This window comes from Chrysemys picta, chromosome 5 (assembly GCF_011386835.1).
Source record: "Chrysemys picta bellii isolate R12L10 chromosome 5, ASM1138683v2, whole genome shotgun sequence".
Lineage (NCBI taxonomy): Eukaryota > Metazoa > Chordata > Testudines > Emydidae > Chrysemys > Chrysemys picta.
This window is the reverse complement of record NC_088795.1, coordinates 108,513,418-108,533,237: the sequence shown is the minus strand read 5'-3', so window position 1 is coordinate 108,533,237 and position 19,820 is coordinate 108,513,418. Positions and strand designations below refer to the sequence as shown.

At 42.1% G+C, this 19,820-nt stretch overlaps 1 protein-coding gene and 1 long non-coding RNA gene across 3 annotated transcripts in view; both read right to left on the bottom strand.

Annotated features, from left to right (window-relative positions):
- Positions 1-388: 388 nt before the first annotated feature.
- Positions 389-8,280, bottom strand: LOC122174193 (uncharacterized). The gene is made up of 3 exons (XR_006175682.2): positions 8,180-8,280; positions 886-947; positions 389-524 (listed from the first exon to the last, which is right to left on the bottom strand). It is a non-coding gene; the product is annotated as an uncharacterized LOC122174193 (long non-coding RNA).
- A 7,590-nt stretch (positions 8,281-15,870) lies between these two features.
- SEPSECS (Sep (O-phosphoserine) tRNA:Sec (selenocysteine) tRNA synthase) overlaps positions 15,871-19,820 on the bottom strand; it is a 54,087-nt gene continuing 50,137 nt past the window's right edge. For both annotated transcript variants that reach the window (XM_024103531.3, XM_005303453.5), the window contains exon 12: positions 15,871-16,432. The gene's annotated coding sequence lies outside the window, so the exon portion shown is untranslated. The remainder of the gene's footprint in view (positions 16,433-19,820) is intronic.

Sequence of the window (19,820 nt, the reverse complement as noted above, 5' to 3'; positions counted from 1 at the left end):
CCCCTCTACTTTCCAAAATAAAGAAAACTTTATTTTGGTGAAGATAATTTGGAGTGAATGATTACAGTAGAGCAAGTGCACACCCTTATTAGGGCAAGGGAAACACCAATAAGTACTCAGAGGAGTTTGAGTAGGGACAACAGTACCTGGCTGGATTTGCAGCTAAAGCCTTGGGCATGGGAATCTCATTCCCAAAAGGTGTTGCCAGGATGCTGGCTGCAGCCAACTAGAGCAAAGGGAAAGCCCAATGACCAAGGGGGCAAAGCAACTTGGCGGGGCGGGGGAGGGAGAGGGAAGAGAAGGGATGAGAAGGTAATGATAGCAAAGAAGAATTTCCAAAAGTGGCTCTACCGACATTGACAGCATGGGTTGGAAGGGAACACCTTACCATGCAAGGAAGTAGGGTTGAAGGAAGATCCTCCTGGAGGAGCACTTGTTGGAGAAGAAAGAGGAGTATGTTATTGACTTTAATAATTGGTGAAGCTGTAGAATGGAAAATGTTGTTTGCTTATTCCCAAGTACGCCTATGAAAAGAGAAGAGAACAGTATTGCTGCTATGATCTGTTAACAGTGACAAGTTAAAATGTATGTGTCATGCCCCTGTGTATCTCAAGACTGTAGGTTCCACTTCAGGGCAGACGGTTCAATAATAGGGAAGTAAACCCAGTGCCAGCTGGGGCTCTAACTCCTTAGACACATCAGCTAACCTCACAGCTTATTAACTCCCTAGGCTTTTGCCAGCCTCAGTATACAATTTAAACAATACCCTTGGGATCCCCAGTACATCTTGACACCAAGTAAGTGAACCTCTGTGATATTGGGCCCTTTTACTTTAATGTCACAGAAAATCCAAGTTCCTCTGTTCCAAAGAGACCAGACACATACCACTGGTCAGATCCTCCTTAGATCTCCCTCCTGTACCACATCGGGCAACGCTCAGTCCGATCCTGTAATAAACATATGTAGTCTTTATTAATTGAATGAAAATGAAGGAGGAGATATTTGCACAATGCTAAGAATACCAAAGATTCAGATAGGCAAAGTCTATTATCTTACCAAATTTCTGTTCAACATGACAAGGTCTTATAGTTCAGCTTCTGAGGCTTATCCCAGCTGTGGCATTGTGACACTCAGTACCTCAGAATAGCACCCTGTAACCCCCACATTCACCACTTGTAAATGGTTATATTTTGTACAAAGGATGCCTTATAAGGTATCCTATGAAAAGTCATGATTTGCTGAAACTCATTGTTCTGTCAAAATATGTATAGTATCATTGTATATTGAGTTATGAGAGTTTGGTATATGGTTGTTATTGAAATAGAGTATGTTGCGAGTCTGGAGGGATGCCCACAGCTATCTCTCCAGTGGCAACAAAGAGGGTGACCCATACCCAGACTGGTGTTAAGTGACTATCACCAGCCATTGACCACCAGGGGAATTGTAAACAAGAGATTTACAATTCAATAAGAGACAGTTGCTCAAGTTCTACACTATGGAGATTGCTCAACTCCGTAACTCAGCAAGGTATCAGGATATGTGATGCTTGACTCCATGTTTGAGTCCATATTTGTCCAGGCACATGAACTGAGTCTAAAATAAGGGACAGTGACATCATGAGTCCACCTCTCTCCTTCCCCACCTACTCTGAAGGCAACAAGAACATTTGGAAGAAAAGACTTTGAACTGGGGAGATTGGTCCCAGGCTGAGCAGGGAATTCAGCCTGTGTATTGAGAATTGTGAACTGCTTTCAATGCCTAGTGGGGCGACAAAAACTGCTTGATTCAAATCTTGCTTAGTTTGATAAAGTTTAGGATTTAAACTGTGATTTTACCTTTTATTTCTCATGTAACCAACTCTGACCTCTATGCCTAACACTTATAATCACTTAAAATCTATCTTTCTATAGTTAATAAACTTATTTTAATGTTTTACCTTTACCTGTAAGTTTGTCTAAAGTGCTTAGGGAATCTGCTCACATTACAACGGCTGGGGCATGTCCACTATCCTTAGATTAAGTGGCAAACTAATTAATGAGCTTGCACTGATCAAGAAAGTCTGGAGCAGTGTAAGATTGTACATTTCTGGTGTGCAAGGCTGGCGCTGGACAGATTTGCTGGTGTCTCCCTGTGTATAGTTCATGAGAGCCTGTATTTAACTTTGGGTGTGCCTTCACATGCTAATGGCTATGTAAGAGCAAAGCCTGAAGGGGTTGCTGGTCACTAGCAGAGCAGTGTGAGAGGTACCCTGATCAAGAGAGTTAAAAGGGGACACAGTGGTCCCACAGTCCAGGTTGTACCTGGGGGGTGTCACAGGTATCTAGACATCCTTCACCTGGAAGACAAAGCCCTTGCCTTTTAAGATCCAGTCTGGTAAAGAGAACCTTGTTTCCTTCTGCTAGGCAGCTTTTATCCATAATCCTGCCATGTGACCGTTCTGACTCTAGGGTTCACAGGGGACTGGGGGGAGGTCCATGAGTCAATTCTTTGGTGAAGTAATCCTGTGCGATTCCTCCCTGGGTGGGTGTTTCCCCTTCTACACTGTCCTGTAAGCTGGTTCTACCTGCTGTGTTGAGAATCAAAGCATTTCCTCTGGACATGAGGCTTTTTAATGGGTATTAATTGACCACTCTCTCCCCAAAGGGGTGTAGCCGTTTCTATGAGCAAAACTCAGCAATAATTAATGGCTCATTATTATGGGGTCTGTGCCAGCCATATGAGAGTTATGTAACACACGGGTACAGATATTACTCTTAACATGAGAAATGGAGAGATTAGCACATGAGTATTACAGTCATTCATTCACCAGCATTTAGGAAAATCCAAACACTATACATTTTACTGCAATTTTAACAACTTCATAACGTTCTACCAGCATTAAGCCTGACAGACTCTTAGTTGATAGATAGGCCTAGACTCAGTTTGCCTAAGTCCACAAAGTCACAAGTTTGTAAAGATGGGATTCTCTCTTTGCACTCCATTTATAATGTATCTTGGATTGATTTTGAATAAGACACTGAGAAAATACATAGATTTGAATGTAACAGACAAAGACCCAGTTTGAGATCTGATCCTGCTCCCACTGACTTCAATTAGAGCAAGAGAAATCACACAGAGAGGAAGAATGCTACTCTGATGTCTATTAATTTTGTTAATGTGTTTGCAAAGGACTTACATGCTTAAACATTACAATGTAGAAAACAAAAAGAAATATCTATAATACAAAAAGACTTATGTTTCCTTCCCAAACTGACTCAATTGGTCAAAATATAAATTGCCTTTGGTATTTGCCCACCATCGGTAATCATTTAACCTATGAGACTGTCCTACATCTATCAACCCCTCTCTTCAGGAAAAGCCTAGGAATACAGATGTCTAGCACTCCTGAGAGGTTTTTAGATTAAGGTTTTATAAATCATAGATGATAAATGATATAATACTCCTGAGGGTCATTTAGACATAGCCTAGGGTTCTTTGTATTTAAAGCTCTATGTGCTTACTTAGCATCATTAATAATAATAAATCTTTATTACAGCAGTGCCTACAGACCAACCAAGAACACGGCATCATTGTGGTAGTCACTGTACAAGCACCGAGTAATAGATGGCTCCTGCCCTGAAGAGCTTACAGACAAATATCATACTTGTTCATGTGACTGTATGTTTACTTTGTTATTTTTTGTAAGATGCTTGAGGAAAATGAAATTCCTGCTAGAGAATCCTACTTATGGAATCCCAGCAAGAATTTAAGAGGATTGTTGGGAAATATTGTTATGGTTGTATTAAGGCCTAAAGTTAAAGTGCTCCATCTTTGCTTCACTTGGATTGACTCCTCTATGCTTGACAAATTGCACTCGGACTGCTCCAACTGATTTGCAGTTCAAACAAGTGTTAATTTTAGTGTAAAAAGCCTGTGTGAAGAGGTTTTAATTAATGTCTGTTAGAAACTATAGTCCTCAACCAACATGGTGCTGAGCACCTGCAGCTCCCATTGGCTTTAGCAGAAGATACTTTGGGGGTGCACTTCTTAGGGTCATGCCCTATTTCCACAAACTCTATTAGTGCGGAATTGGATTGTTCAAAGGAGCTCACAACTGTCAGTGCTTTATCTCATACCTTTGTTATCTTTCTTTCATCTAAAAACCGGTTAAATAAAGGGCACAAGCAACAGTGAACAATTCTGTTGGGACTTGCTTGTTCATGGTCTGCCAGTGGAAGTAATCAATATTCTACTTATGTTACACTCCATTTATGATCACAACTTTGCCTGAAATGCAGAGTGCACATTTTATGTCTCTCTACAGTATGCATGTATATTGTTTACAAGGTTTGGAAGAAAGGTTGGCCTTTGGAGGTTTCTGCGTGTTTGAGGTCTTCTGAGTGTTATTTTTTGTTATTTCCGTATGCTGTAGAAAATATCAGGGCTACAGGGCGATATTTTAAAGGTTCTTCTCTGTTACAGGTATATGTTTCAAAAGTGAAATCTCAGAGAAAATCTTTGGGTGTGGTTGGAACCAGAATCATTTAAATGCTCTGATTTTGTGGCATTAGATTTTCTAAGAAAACTGTTAGAACTAAGCATAAATTGTTAGTATCTGCCTATTTTATTTCTCCAGAAGCATTTCCCAGGGACTGCCCTCTCTTGTGTGTTCATGCAAGTTGTATGTCTTCTGTGGCTTAAACCCATGAGCGGCGGGTATTGAAGGCAGGGGAAGGCTCCACCCCCAGATCCCTTCCAGTTTCCCAGTGCTGTGCTGCGGGGGGCTCTTCCCCCCGTGTCCGGGTCCCAGGCTCAGGCTAGGGCTAATAGGGGCCAGCCTGCATGCCGGGGCTGGGGGAGAGGGGTCACGCCACCTGCCTGGCGCACAGGGGGTGGGAGGCAGGGCGACCGAGGGGGGAGGGGGCTGGCGGCCATGTGGGGGGGAGGGGCACTGGGCTTCAGTGGGAGGGATGGGGCCTCAGACAGAAGGGGTGGGCTGGGCCAGGGGCTAGTCTCCCCAAGCCCGGAGTTCACCCGCAGCCCATGCTTAAACCTTCGCAGTGAAATTGAAAGTAGAGCTCCATGGCGCTCTATATTTAAAGAGAAATGAACACCAGTGCACTAGAAAACAGATTACTCTCCAACTGAGAGTATATATGTATGTTGTTCTGGACTCCCTAACCTGTTAAACTTGGAAGAGGAAGATCTACTATGAGTTTCAGCCAGATATAAAATGAATGAGCTGGGTCTGATGAAATGGTAGTACTGGAAATTTTCACTGTCAAAATGTTATTTCCAATAGGCTACACCTTGAGAAAGGAATGATTCCTCTGAAGAACTTACATAAACTAACAATACCCCCATTCCACATACATGAGTTATTTGGTTAACTTTACAGGAGCTGTATGAACATTGCTGAGACCAAAGAGTTAAACACAGGGCTGCATAATGGAGAAGGGGTCATTCAAATAATATTGCAGGCAGTCTTTAGGTTCTGATGAAAAGGGCCTAATAGCAGCAGACATCTTCTGTCTGTGCATATCCGGAGAACAGGTAGCTGTAGGATTCATGGCAGTGTAGTATATTACCCACATTGCTCATCAATGCAGCTCCATCCTGAGCCAGAGGGAATTCACAAGGTTATGCATTTTCCATTGTCCATTTTGTCCTGGACCTACACTGAGATTGCCAAAAGGGCAAAATCAGTACTTGGTTCTGCTAGTGAAGGCAGGGGGCTGGACTTGATGACCTTTCAAGGTCCCTTCCAGTTCTAGGAAATAGGATATCTTTATTAATTTAATTAATTTATTTATTTGTCCAGGAGGGGACACACACCATACAAATGGACACAGACTCCTTCCACCTAAGGTTAGATGTTCACAAGTGCACGTTTTCAAGAAAAAAATTGCTTCTCGGTTTTTTGCATACTTCAACAAAAAAAAAAAAAAACAACTGTCCATTTTCCTGAAATGTTGTAAAACCAAAAACTTATGGAGCTTCAAGATCACATGAAATGAAATGGCAGAATGTTTCAGGCATTTTTTTGTAAAACCATTTTGGAGGTCAATTTTGCCCATTTCTGATATCAAACATTGGGAGTTTAGGTTGGCCTTTCAGAAATGTCTCTGAATAAACCACTTGTTGTACTAACAACGTATCTGAATTTGAACCAGTGGCCTGACTGTCACCCTGAGATATGGAGTTCCTTCCCACCCGCACCAAACATTGATTATACAGTTATATTTTCTAATCTGTTGATCTAGGTACGTATATGGCCCTTGATCCAGACCAATCAATGGAAGTTAGGAGCCTAAATACCTTTGTGGATCTGGGCCCTTATCACTAGAGAATCTGATACACAACTACATACTTTAAGTCCAAATGGCTCTTCATATAGGTTAAGACAAAACCAGAAAAAGCAAACGTGAAGACTCCAGAGTGTTGTTTATATTAGGGCTTTTGACAGAAAATTCCCACTCTTGATAACAACTGAATCAGTGATAGTGATTCTGGGAGCCCTCGTATAATGGCTCTCCCTCTCCGTGCCATTTACAGCATTGTGTCATTGAAACCCACCCAGAGCAAGTCTATTCAACACAGCGCTGATAAAAGCTAAAGTCTTAGGAGCCTTGCTACCTTAGGGCTCCCAGCATTGCTAAATGCTGGTGCAGCTGGCTCATGAGAGAGCAGAGCACATCGCTCTACTGTTAATCCACACCTGAACTGAACACAAAATGACAGCTGCCTCCAGCAGACTCTTAGAAATGTAAAGCTGCAGTATGCAGAAAAACAAAATCATAAGTTCCATAGACTATAGTTATAAAGTTCTGCCTAGACTAGTTACAAAAATAAAATGTAGTACATGACAGCAACCTACTAAATTAAAAAAAAAAAAGGAGGGAGAGGGAGGATGAGAACATTTCTCTTAAAAAAAATAAGCTGTACTTCCCAATGTGTTTATTCCAGGAACACATTTATTGTGAATATGCAACTGTTCTTGCTCTTGCTCAGAGAACTGTATAGATCAGTGCTTTGCTGTCATTTTGACTAAGAGACGGCCGCTACTGCAGCAGAGTGATGCCTGAAAAGCTGCATGACGACTGATTCCAGTAGCGGTCTTGCTCTATTTCAGCTAACGAGAAACCTGCACTCTCATAATAATACAGTTCATTCCACTTTTGTTGAAATGATGTCTTCTAATTGGTCATTTAATGGTTTGTTTGTTTTTATTAAATCAGGAAATACGGGTCAGCGTTCCGGCAAGCTGATATCGAGGCAATAATTGTCACATATAAACTAAGAGTTGTTTATGCTCAACACAAATGCTGGAGAGGAGAAAAATTAATGATCTTATCAGGTAAAAACAGGTGCTGTGGTCACATCAAGGTCGCTAGCTTTGAAAAGAACTCTCTGAAAACTTAACAGTGGAATGTTTCTAGCAAGGTGCTGGAGTGTTGTAGAGATAATGTGCTCAGCTTCCTGGGGAAAGGAACGCAATGTGTTTTACAAAAACTAACTGATGTTAAGGGCAGAGCACGGTGGATGGGGAGAAGGATGTTTGACTTATTTGTCCTTTGGACTAAAATGTAAACAATGGGTCTAATTCCCCACTCCCTTGCCTAGTGTACAACCTGTACACTTGTGCAGAGTGAGTGCAGCATATATATTAAATGCTATCAGATCAGAACAGTTGACTATTGCACAGGTGTAAATGACTATACAAGGTGCAGGGCAGATATGAATCAGGCCCAATGCGTGCAGGGTTAAGTCTATGCCACTTTGTTCTTGCATAACAGTGCAGTTATGGTGACTAAGTAAAAATGGCATCTTTTTACTCAGCAGAACTGTTCCCTGAGTGCATTCTGAGTCACATCTACTTGCTTCCATGACAAAAATACATTTTAATTATCGTTTATTCCTGGTAGCACTGCAGAACGATCACATCTATAGAAAAGAGCTGAACTCTTTTCTGGCTCACACATCAACAGAATGTAAACTAAGTTCCAACTGCCCAATTCTGCCCTCAGTTACACCTGTATAATTCTACTAAAAGCATTAGTGTCAAACAGGTCAGAATTTTTGCTTCCTAAATCTTTATTACTGATGATGAAGCTTGAGCAATAAAGAACAGTTTGTCCTGTCGAAGGAAAACAACAATTCTCTGCTTGTAAACTTAAAGTCTGACCTAGAAGTCACTGACCTATAGTCATCATGGCAGCTCACAGTCATGTTGATAGTCACTTTTCAGAGCGGAACTTCACCTTAAGGAATGGATGAAAATCACAGACAGCTTTATCCAAGTCCAGCTGAAGTAAGTGAAAAGACTCTCACTGACTTCAAGAGGACTAGAATCAGACCTATGATTCCTAGCAACATAATAGGCTCAGAATCCCAAACCACTGTCTTAGAGATGAGAGGCATTGGCGGTGGTAATCAAGGTATAAAAAAATCAATATGATAGACTGGTGCTGTCTTTTCCTGAAAACTAAGGTGCTGCATTAATAGATTTGACATTCAGATGAATTTTTCTAAAATAAAAACAAAAAAGTGAGTATTACAGTTTGCACCATTCATGTGGAATACAAGCTGTATCAATTATATCATTATTAAAAAAACATTTCCGTATTAAAATCCATTTACTGATTATAAATCCTAAAAACTGCTGGCACCATGTGCACATGGACCTGCTGCCTTTGTGTGCATCAGTCAATTTCATGCCTATTAAGTTCTGTATCCCTGGGGATGGTAATATACTGGTAAGCACTTTTTTCCCCTGGACTGTAGCATTGCAAAGTTGGCTCAAAAACACACAAAGAGCAATAAAAAAAAGTCAAAGAAAAATACATTATTGGAAATAAAATTGTAGTATTTCCTAAAATTGACAGGTGGACACTCATTCTGGTAAAATAAGAAAATATGTATTTAGACAGTATTTACTGACTCTAAAATAGATAAATATTTATCATGATGTGGTATAGCCTTATAATAGCTATTCATTAAAATCCTGCAAGAAGATTCTCTGCTTCTACAATGCCACAAGAAGCATGTCAATTCCAGTGCAATTTATATCTTATGAACATACACTCTCTCTCACTCTAGATGTATACATATAAAAACATACCTTTAATCACCTTGCCTGTCTGCTGCTCACTAGTTCATTTCCCTGGTACTTATTCTAACATTGCAGCGATGAGTGTGATGCAAAACCATAAACTAGATAAAGCATTGTAATGTCACTGCTGGAGCATCTAGAAGAGAGAAATGGACTGTGAGAGATTGTTGGAGAATTTTGTATTTAAGCAAGGATTATTACACTATATTGTAAGAAAGCTTATAAAAATACTTCTATTTAAATCTGATAGGTTGGAAAATTCTTCCTTGTATATCTACATTCCTCTTTTTGAGCACATCAAGGGCCAAACTGAGAGCCCTTTGCTCACACTGGTGAGCCCTCTTACTCCCATTGTAGTTCCATCAACTCCAGAAGGCCTACTCATGGGACTATTAACAACAATAATTTTGTTTACTATTGGTAGTGTTTATTATGGTAGTACCTAAAAGCCAACAACGACTGGGGTCCCATTGTGCCCCCAGAGTAACTCACTAACCATTCACAATCTAGTACTACACATCACCATCTGTTTGTTAGCCCATTATCAAACCAAAATGCTCAGACACTGAGCTCTCTCACTCTGCTGTCAGACTTTACCCCTCCATCAACTGGAAGCCACCAGCAGTAGGCTCTGAAGTGACAAATTCAACTTGGGGTGCTATAATAATGTAATGCATGTGACTTCAGTCCAGTTATTCTGATTTACTGCAGTATGGGCAGAAAATGAGACCCTAAGCATTTTTGACAGTTTATACACAGCAAGAACAACTTCACATGTCAACTTGTAGAAGAGTGGACTGAAAAAAAGGGTACAGTCTACATTTAAATAGCGATGGAAGGTGCCATTTTCTTTTTAGCCACAGATTGGGTACAATCGGGTAATAACAGTGGAAGCTTTTTCACGCTAAGCTGGCTAATCACCTCATAACCTATCAGGAAACCTTCCTAAATCTAGTGCTAGGAGCCACCATTCCTTTATTCTCATATTTCTGCTAAAACATTTTTTTCCATAATCCTTTAATTCACAAAAGTGGTGCCTGAGGGACAGTACTTGGAGAACAAAGTCAGCAGCAAGAGCGCAAACTTCCCCCACAGTGCTCCAACAATTTGACTTATTCAAACCACCACTAAGTGTGGGAGGGTAAGTTAGTATTCTGGCTCTTTGACTCCTTTGCTTTCCCATCAGTGTCAACTGTGATGCACACATCTGTCCGCTGAGAGCCACCATATTCACGTCACATATAGTAGGCCAAAAAATAGCCAGATTATAACTTTTCCACTACTGACAGGGGTGGGATTTGAATCCAAGATCTAAGTCACATATTATGTCTCATTGCTAGGCCCTGTAAATGGGAATGCTCACCATCAGTGCCAGTAGAGGTCAGGCAAGGGTGCAGCAGGTTGTCTCCCTCCCTGACATCCCCCTTTTTAGTTATAGTTCTGTCTTGTGGGGGATCTGTCTCTTCTTTTGTGGCTCAGCCCCCACCATCCAGGTCACATCTCCCCTTTTGGGGTATATGAAAAGAAAGTCTGATCACAGAGAAATCTTTCAGTGTCTGCGAGGGCTTCAGGGCTTTTACCTTAGTTCAGAGACTTTGGGATTTGGGCCCTTGAACAGTCAGGGTCTTTCCCAATTGGATTCTCCCAAGGCAAAAGCTCCTGTTGTTGTCACGTCTTTTGGAGTAGGTATGGGAGCCCAGCTGTAGTTCACCGGGCAGTGACAGAGACGCTGTGTGACAGATGGCTAGAGACGACAGTGGTTTTTAAACCAATATGTTTTAAATAGAATGATTACAATGCACCCTAGTATGTTCACACTATTATTTACAAAGTTTCTGAATATACACAGCACAATTATTCAGATATTGGTTTCTCACCATAGGTCCTCTGTTTAATACCACTTTGTAACCAGTTCAAGTTTGCAATGGACATGGTTTAAAAAAATGATTGTCAGCTTCTTAAATTGTCTTACTTGGGATTTCAAAACCCCCCAAACCAGTGTTATTAAAATGTTGCATTAAAAAGAAGACGTAATCTGGACACCCCCTAAAACAAAAAAATGAAAACAGCAACTGAATCTTTAAAGCAGGGCTGGCCAACCTGTGGCTCCGGAGCGGCATGCAGCTCTTCAGAGGTTAACATGTGGCTCCTTGCATAGGTGCTGACTCCAGGGCTGGAGCTACAGATGCTAATTTTCCAGTGAGCTCACTGCTCAACCCCCTGCTCTGCTTCAGGCCCTGCCCCCACTTCACCCCTTCCCCCCCCCCCCCAAGCATGCCATGCCCTCACTCCTCCCCCACAGAGCCTCCTGTGCATGCAAAACAGCTGATTGCGGCAGGCGGGAGGCGCTGACTGGTGGGGCTGCCAGTGGGTGGGAGGCGCTGGGGGGCGGGAGCTGATGGGGGGCTGCTGACGTATTACTGTGGCTCTTTGGCAATGTACACTGGTAAATTCTGGCTCCTTCTCAGGCTCAGGCTGGCCACCCCGCTTTAAAGCATCATGAACAAAAGGCTGTAACCCATCTATAATCCACATGTGGATTCATGTAATAATTCTTCAATTAGACTTATCTATACATCAGCGCAGGACTGAGAACTGCTGATACACTGCAGATGAAGACATTTATTAGTCTCTGGGCTCCAGCCTTTCTTAAAAAATGATGATCACATAATATAGATTACTTGGCTTATATGTATATTAAGCTGCAATGCCAGCATTTACATTTGCAACATTACATTTTTGCTTTCTTAGGCTCAAGAGAGTTTGCTGCATCTGGTAGGCTTTATTTGCTCGGTTTCCTGTGCCGTCATTTCAAAGCATGAACAGATAATATGATTACTGCACAAATGGTTCCCAATTTTGTTTATCTCACAGATAATAAGAAACAGTTACTTACCTTACAGTAACATTGGTTCTTTGAAATGTGTTGTGCATATATATTCAATTATTGGTGCTCATGTCCCCTATGCACTTGAGTTCGGATTTTTTTTTGCCAGCTGTGTTTGTTGGGGTAGGTGGCCGTGTCTGCACTCGGTGTTCTTGTGCCTTCAACCGAGGGCATAAAGGGTGGGGCTAACCCAACTGCTCCTTTGTTACTTCACCAATACAGAATACAGGTGTTAGACTCCTGGTAGCAAGAAAGGAGGACAGGTCATGGAATATATAAGGACAATACATCTTTTAGAACCACAGTTACTGTAAAGTAAGTAATTGTTGTTGCTTCTTTGAGTGCTTGGCTATGTATATTCCATGGTTGGTGACACACAAGTAGTGACTAAATAACAGGAGGTGGGAAAGATGGGACTATGATTGTAAAACAGCTCTGCCAAAATGGGCATCAGATTTTGATGCTTATACTATGAAATAATGCTGCAAAAACATAAGCACAAAACCCCAGATATGCCTACATATCTCTAATACGGGAGCATTTCTCAAAGAAGCTACAGAAGCTACTCAAGCTCTCATGGGCTGTCACTGGGTCTAAGTTGGCAATTTCATAGCACAACTTAAAGCCTGCAGAAATGCAGTTATAAAATCTCCATGTTGATATGATCTGACTTTCATCCTGATCCCAACAACTACCAATAATCTGGGAATGTCCTAAATGGCTTAGTCTTATTCAGGTAGAAGGAAAGTGCATGCAGAATATCTAGGGTGTACTTTTAGCCCCACCCCCTTTGATGGAATGTGGCTTTGGAAAGAAAACAGGCAGAAGTATTACATGTTCAAGATGGAAATCAGACTACTTTAGGCAGGAACCTTCTGTGAGGTCTCAAGATTACTCTATCTTTATGAAAAACCATGTATACAGATCCTGCCATGCAAACTTATATTGCCCCTACCTTTCTGGCAGGTGTTATTGCTATTTCAAAGGATATTTTGATGGATAGTTGAAATAAGGAATACACAGCTGGTGGCTCAAAAGATGGACCTATTAAACCCATCAATACAATATTGAGATCCCAAGGAGGGGGAGTTTCTCTGACTGTGGGATATACCTGCACAAGGCCTTTCAGGAGCCTAGCTACCGCAGAGCATGGAAAGAGTAGAATACTGCTGAACGGGAGGGTTAAAAGCAGAGATGGCTAGTAGGGGGACCCACAGGGAGCTCATTAGGTAGTCCAGAGTTCTAAGGATACAAGGTAATCCAGAATACCTGGTATCTAAGTTTGAAACAGAGACAACTTAGCTCCGAGCTATGTATGTGAACTGAAGTTTCTTGAAAAATCCATAGATCATGTGTTTGAAGATTGTCAAGGGGCTTCTTCTACCAGAGTGGAGGCATCTGTCACCAGAGTCTTTGATGGAAATAGTGGAGAGCCGGGTACTCCCTTGCCAACTTTTAGAGGGGTCTTCCACCAATTTAATGATGACAAGAGTTCTGGGGGTACCTGCACTTCCAGGTGAGGTTTGGGCTGATATATAGACTTTAACCATCCTTATGTACATTGAAGGTGAATCCTGACATACTGAATTATGTATGTATAGGAGGCCATGTGCTCTAGAAGTCTAAGACAGATTCTCACAGATGTCTGAGTATGACTTTATATTAGATCTGGTCAACCACCTGCAATCTTTTAGGGGGCAGACAGGCCATTGATATGATGGAGTACAGAACTGCCTCTATAAATGCTATCCTTTGAGTAGGAACAAACAAAGATTTATCTTTGTTTTCTTTTAATCCTAGGAAGGTGAAAAGTGGCAGATTCTATTGTAGGAATGTTCCACAAATGAGCCAATCATCTAAGTATGGGTAAACCTTCATTCTTTGTCAGGTAAGCTGCCACTACTGCTAGGCATTTTGTGAATACCCTTAATGCTTTTCATAGATGAATTGATAGGACCCTGTATTGGTAGGGGGGATTGCCCACATAGATATTAGATATTTTCAATGGGCAAGATGAATTGCTATAGGATCCTGGAGGTAGATTACTGCTTACCAATGCAGTGGATCAAAGATTGGAATTACAGAGGTCAGAGTCACCACCCTGAACTTGAGCTTGCAAATGAAATTATTCAATTGTCTCAGGTCCACCATATGGCCCCAGTCTCTTCTACTATATTCTTGAGGCACTTCCTCCAGTGCTCCAAGATTTAGAAGTGACTGCACCTCTTGATTCATAGAACGTTAGATTCCAAGGGCAAAAGGGAACATTGTGATCATCTAGTTTGACCTCCTGTATAACACAGCCCATAGAACTTCTCCAAAGTAATCCCTGTTTGAACTAAAACATATCTTTTTTTAAAAAAACCCATTCAATAGTGATTTACAAATAGCCAGTGATGGAGAATTCACCACAACCTTTGGTAAATTGCCCTCCCTGTTAAAAATTTACATGCAATCTGAATTTGTTTAGCTTCAACTTCCAACCATGGGATCTTGTTAAACTTTTGTCTGCTAGATTGGAGAGCATTCTATTATCAAATTTCTGTTACCCATGTAGTACTTATAGATTGTGATCCAGTCAATAATCGACCTTCACTTTGTTAAGCTAAGTAGAGAGAGCTCCTTTCGTCGCACAATAAGGCATATTTGATGAACATGTTCTCATGAGAGCAGGCCCTAAGTAGGGTCTGGGAAGATGGTTGGGGAGGGACTAGAATTGTATGGAGTAACCCACCTCTATGATTTCTAGGACCCAACGATTTGTGGCAATCCACACCCCATGAAAATAAAATAAATGGCATCTAAATGGAGAGGATATAAGAGGGAGATCCAACACAGGTTGTACACTATTCCCAGCTAAGGAGTCAAATCCCTTACTTTTTGATGAGGAGGGCAGGTGAGAAGACATGGTGGTGAAGATGAATGGTTTCCTCCTCTGAAATTCTGGCACTTCCTGAGTGGTTCAGGTTGTCTACATTGGGTGTAGAATGGCTGCCCTTTATGTAGTTGAGATGTAAGTGTAGACTTACCTAAGTGTAGGAGTGTAGACTCCTAAGGACCTCAGTGTCACTCAAGAGTCCTCATCAGTCTTCACATTTAAAAGTTTGCATCCTTCAAATGAAATATTTTCAATTTTAACATGTACTTCCTTAAGAATTCCTGAGGATAGGAACCAAAACAATCTCTTCATGGCAAACAAGGAATCCATAGATTGGACACTGTGTCCACATCATCTACTTGAAGAGATATACATGCAAGTTGCCCCTTCAAGCTAAAGGATTTAAACGCCTCTCTACCATCTTGAGGAAACCTGTCAGCAAATTTGGAGATAGTGTCCTGTGACAGGGAGCGGCCCTCTGCTCTGTCTCCCTGAACAAATGGCTCTGACACCTCCAATTTGTAACCACCACTATGTACTTTATTAGTGTTTTATCAACCACCACCCTCTTAGAGTCCCACATAGAAATTCTATTCACTGTGTCATACAATAAGCATCATCGTCTTTTGCCAAAGAAAGAGAGGGAAGAGATCTCTCCATGCAGAGATCTCCCTTTACCCTGGCCCTGCTGGCCTGCTCTCTCTCTCTTTTTAAGGCTGATCTAATAATTATCTCCTCCTTCCCTCAATCAGGTCTGATAGATCACACAGTGAGTAAGCTGAGACATTGCAAATTCCACAGAGGGTAAGAAGGAACTAGGTGGTTGGGGCCACCTCCACCCTTTAAATACTCAGTTGGAGGCATGAGTAAACTCAGGGTGTAGGGTTGGCCCCCAACAGACATAGCACACACCAACAGTGCAATATATGTGACAAACACTTGAAGAATTTGCCTGATCCTCTGAAATGAGATTTACATAAACTAGACAAAAATATTCAAGGCTGCAAACACAAATATACTAAAACATTTATTATGTATTTTTGCCCTGGATCATTTAAAGTAAGACATTACAGGTGATCTTAATACACAATTAATCAGACATGTCAAACATTCAGGAACAACTAATTAGCACAAGTTATTACATGGTAAAATGGAACTAAAGCACTGCATCTCGCACACCTTGAGAGGAAAAAGCATTGGCCCCCTCCTACAAACAGAACCACCCCTCTCAACCACTTAATTTGGTTTTCTTTGAGGAGTTGTGGGAGGCCCCGTGGCCTTACTTCTTCCATCATGTTGAAAGTGCAGTTGCTCAAAATCTCCACATGATCATCAGGTCAAATGTCAGTTCACTCCTGCCCTCTTATGAACTTTGTGGCTGGGTGCAGTGCGGCAAAGGTTCTTGAGTTCTTCCCCTTCCCCATACAATCTCATTGCAAAATTTTCATGGAAGGCAGCCATTATCACCCTACCTCCAAAAGAGAGCCGCCTTCATTCTATCACCACCTTCTAGCAGCAGTGCTGTGAAACTCTGCCCACTTCCAAAGGGTAGTATTTCCCATAGTCTTGAGGGGACCTTGTCGATAATTGGTTTTTATAAGGGACATATGGAAAGATTAAGTTAGTAACTGAAGCATAATTGGAATGTACATTACTTACTTTATCATGCATACTGGTGGATAGTGGTCAATGACATTCTAATCTTCCTTTAAAAGCATTCTGTTTAATATAATTTGGCTCAGATCTTTTCTACAGAACTAGCTCTGCATTGTAAGAGACCAACACAAAGGTTTGGTCATTCTTTTCCATTTGTTTTTTAAAAATACATTGGAGTTTGGATTATTTAAATCAAATTTCTTTTCAAGTTATTATTAAATTACCCACAGCATCTGGCTTCCAGAGCTTACGGTTTAAATTAAGATGTGACATGACAAATGACAGCGACACAGCAAGTGAGAGTGGCAAACAGCGGGATGAGGAGTAACAAGAGTAGCAGCAATAAGATCACAGAGATATTTAGTTTAAGGCACATGCACATCATGATGGTACAAGGTTTTAAAAAAAAATTAAATTGACTCGCTTCATGAGGGCATTTGCTGAGTCTTCAGTGTGAGCCTGAAGAACAGATTTGACTGCAGAGAATAGTGACCCTTGCAGGGCATTCCCGGCATAGAGATTAGTGTTGGGGAAAGGAGCCATGACGATGCCTGTGGAAGAAGTTGACAAATGGGGCAACAAGGCTTATGGCATGGACAGAATAGGAGGTCTGGCAGTTCTGTTCCGGCTGGCAGAATTCTACAATTTATGGGCCTTAGTTTGTATAACAGTATTTTACAATGGAACATAGAAATCATGCTTGTGAATGAATAAGTTTAACAAAAATCTAACTTGAGGATAGAATGCATGCAGCATTTAAACGGTGGTATTATGTTAAAGTAAAAATATGCCAAGTCACCACAGACAATGGTATAACAAAATGTGTGTGTGTGTGTAAGTAAAACTAGTGGGCCACATTCTTCATAGCTTCAGCAGGCCACGCACAATGCACCCCCAGGGGCTACTTGCATTCCTCCATTTCCACCGCAGTAAATTCCTTGTGTGTCATACTGCATCCTCCTCTACTTCAAGGTCTCCCTACAACTCCTCCACCCCTTTCCTCATACCAGGGGCTCAGCGTGTACCCCCATTGCTCTGGTCTGTGTGTGTCCCCTGCATATCTCCCTCCCTGTGACAGGGTGCTCAGCAGGAATGACTGAGCCAGCCCTCTGTCACTCCAGCTCCAATTAAAGGAGGTAAACCAGTGGCTAATTGGCAAAGGAGAAACAGCTGCCAGCCTGATTAGCCTGGTTCTATATACAGGCCCAGAGGCAGGGGGAGGGGAGCCAAGGAAGGAGTGTGGTAGCTCTGCCCTCCTGAGTCCAGAGACTAAGGAGTCCTCAAGGCTAGAATCCCCAAGCTGTACACCTGGTGAGAAGATGGTGGGATGGCACTATGCAAATAAACTGCACTGGTGACTGCCGAGCCAGGTGGTCTTGGAGTGGTTTTTGGAGCAGAGCAGAGGCAGAATCAAGGGGGGCCCTGCTATGCCTTGTTACACTCCCAACCACCATTCCCCACTCTCCAGGTCCTTGCTCCCCACCCTCAAGTATTTATGGTTTGCCCCTCCTGACTCCCCATCCACAACCCTGCTTTCTCCTCCCCACATCTCCACTCTGGGCCCCTGCTTCCCTCACCACCACCATTCCCCATCCCTACATTCTCTTGCAGATCCTGCTTTCCCCCCCGCCCAGCCCTCTTTGGGTCCCTGCTTCCTTCCCTCTCCATCTCCCTTTCCCCCGCTTCTGGGTCCCTGCTTCACCCATCACGACTGTCCCATCCCTCTGGTCCCTGCTGCATACCCTCACCCTGACCCCCTCCCTCTCTGGGTCCCTACTCCTCCCCCATGCACTGGGCTCTCTCCGCCCCCCCCCCCCACCGCACCCCCCCCCATATATACCATGTCTAGAAAGCTCTCACTTCTGTTAGAGTCCAGGCTACAGTCTTCCCCCTCAACAGGTTAAGCTGCTGCCTCTGCTATGTACAGGGGGCAGCAGAGATTCCTCTGCCTGTGGTAACAGGCAGTCTGTGGCCCTGATTTTCCTCTGAATCAGGCACTTCTGGTGTTTTGATTTCCATCAGAACTAATAGAAGTGTGCCCACGGATGCCTAGAACATTCCATTATTTTTAAAATTGATCAGATGTGGCATACCAAAGTTATCACATTACAGACAAACACAGAAATGCCACTGAGTTGAGCGTTAGATCTTGCTCCACTCGGCCAATAAATGGATTTGGAATATCTTTAATTTAACCAAATTGCCACTCTGCATATACCACATGAATCCCGTTTTAATTTCTTTTTTAAAATGAAAAACTTTACAAGCCTACGCCAACAAAAGCAAACTCAGTGATATGAGCCCTTAGCTAGGCTAACCGGTTCAGTCAGTGACTGAATATAGTTGGGGCAGCAGCAGCACCACCCACAGGAGATGGTTCAGAATTAGGAGGCATGGTCTCCAAATTTATCGAAGTGCTGGAGTAAATCTAACATCCTGGGAGTCCCCATGAATATCTACTGTCCCTCCTTAGGGCCCATAGGAGAACCAAATCTCCCATTACTTTAGGTCCACTGATTTCTCCTATTCAGGAGAGCAATTATTAAGGCACAAATCAAATGCAAGAGGGAGGGGAGATCTTCCCATTTCATTGCCTTCCTACTGCAGCCCCCTTCTTTCCTTGCTGTTTACCCCCATATGCTTCCTGTGGGACTGTTCAACCCTGAAAGTCTTTCCAGGGGCTGAGGATTGGCTGAATCCTTGTAAATTGCCCTGTTACACTCCCTTGTAGATTTCCCTTTGCCATAGGGAGTCTGTGCCTTTCCATGGTGTTCCCCGGCTAAGAACATGTACAGACTTCAAACATGTTGCTCCTGTTTTCAGCTGTTCAAATTACTATCAGGAAAGGGACTTGGAAAAACCATCTCTCCCCATTGTATCTCATGCTCACATTATTTTAAAATTTCATTTAATAATATCTATCTCCCCTCTCATGCCCATAAAGAGATGTAGCAGGAAATGGCTGTGAATGCACTCATGAGCAAATACTCACACATGTATGAACACTCATTCCAGAGACATTTTTGTGAGCAAAAAAGGACTGTTTGCTAAATGAACACCAATAGCAAAATCAGAAGAGATACAAAACACTGCTAAAGCAAATTCAGTTTAAAATATTAATCAATATTCACTGAAATTTTCTTCAGATATTTGTCCAACTCCAATCACAATGGGGCAAATTCATTTCTAAAGACCCATCTTAGAGCCTTCATACTATTTAAGCCCTATTTGAATATTTGAGTGGGTTTTAAGAGGTGCAAAAGCCTTATGGTTTGCTGTCTGCACAGCGATGAATGTTACTCAATAAT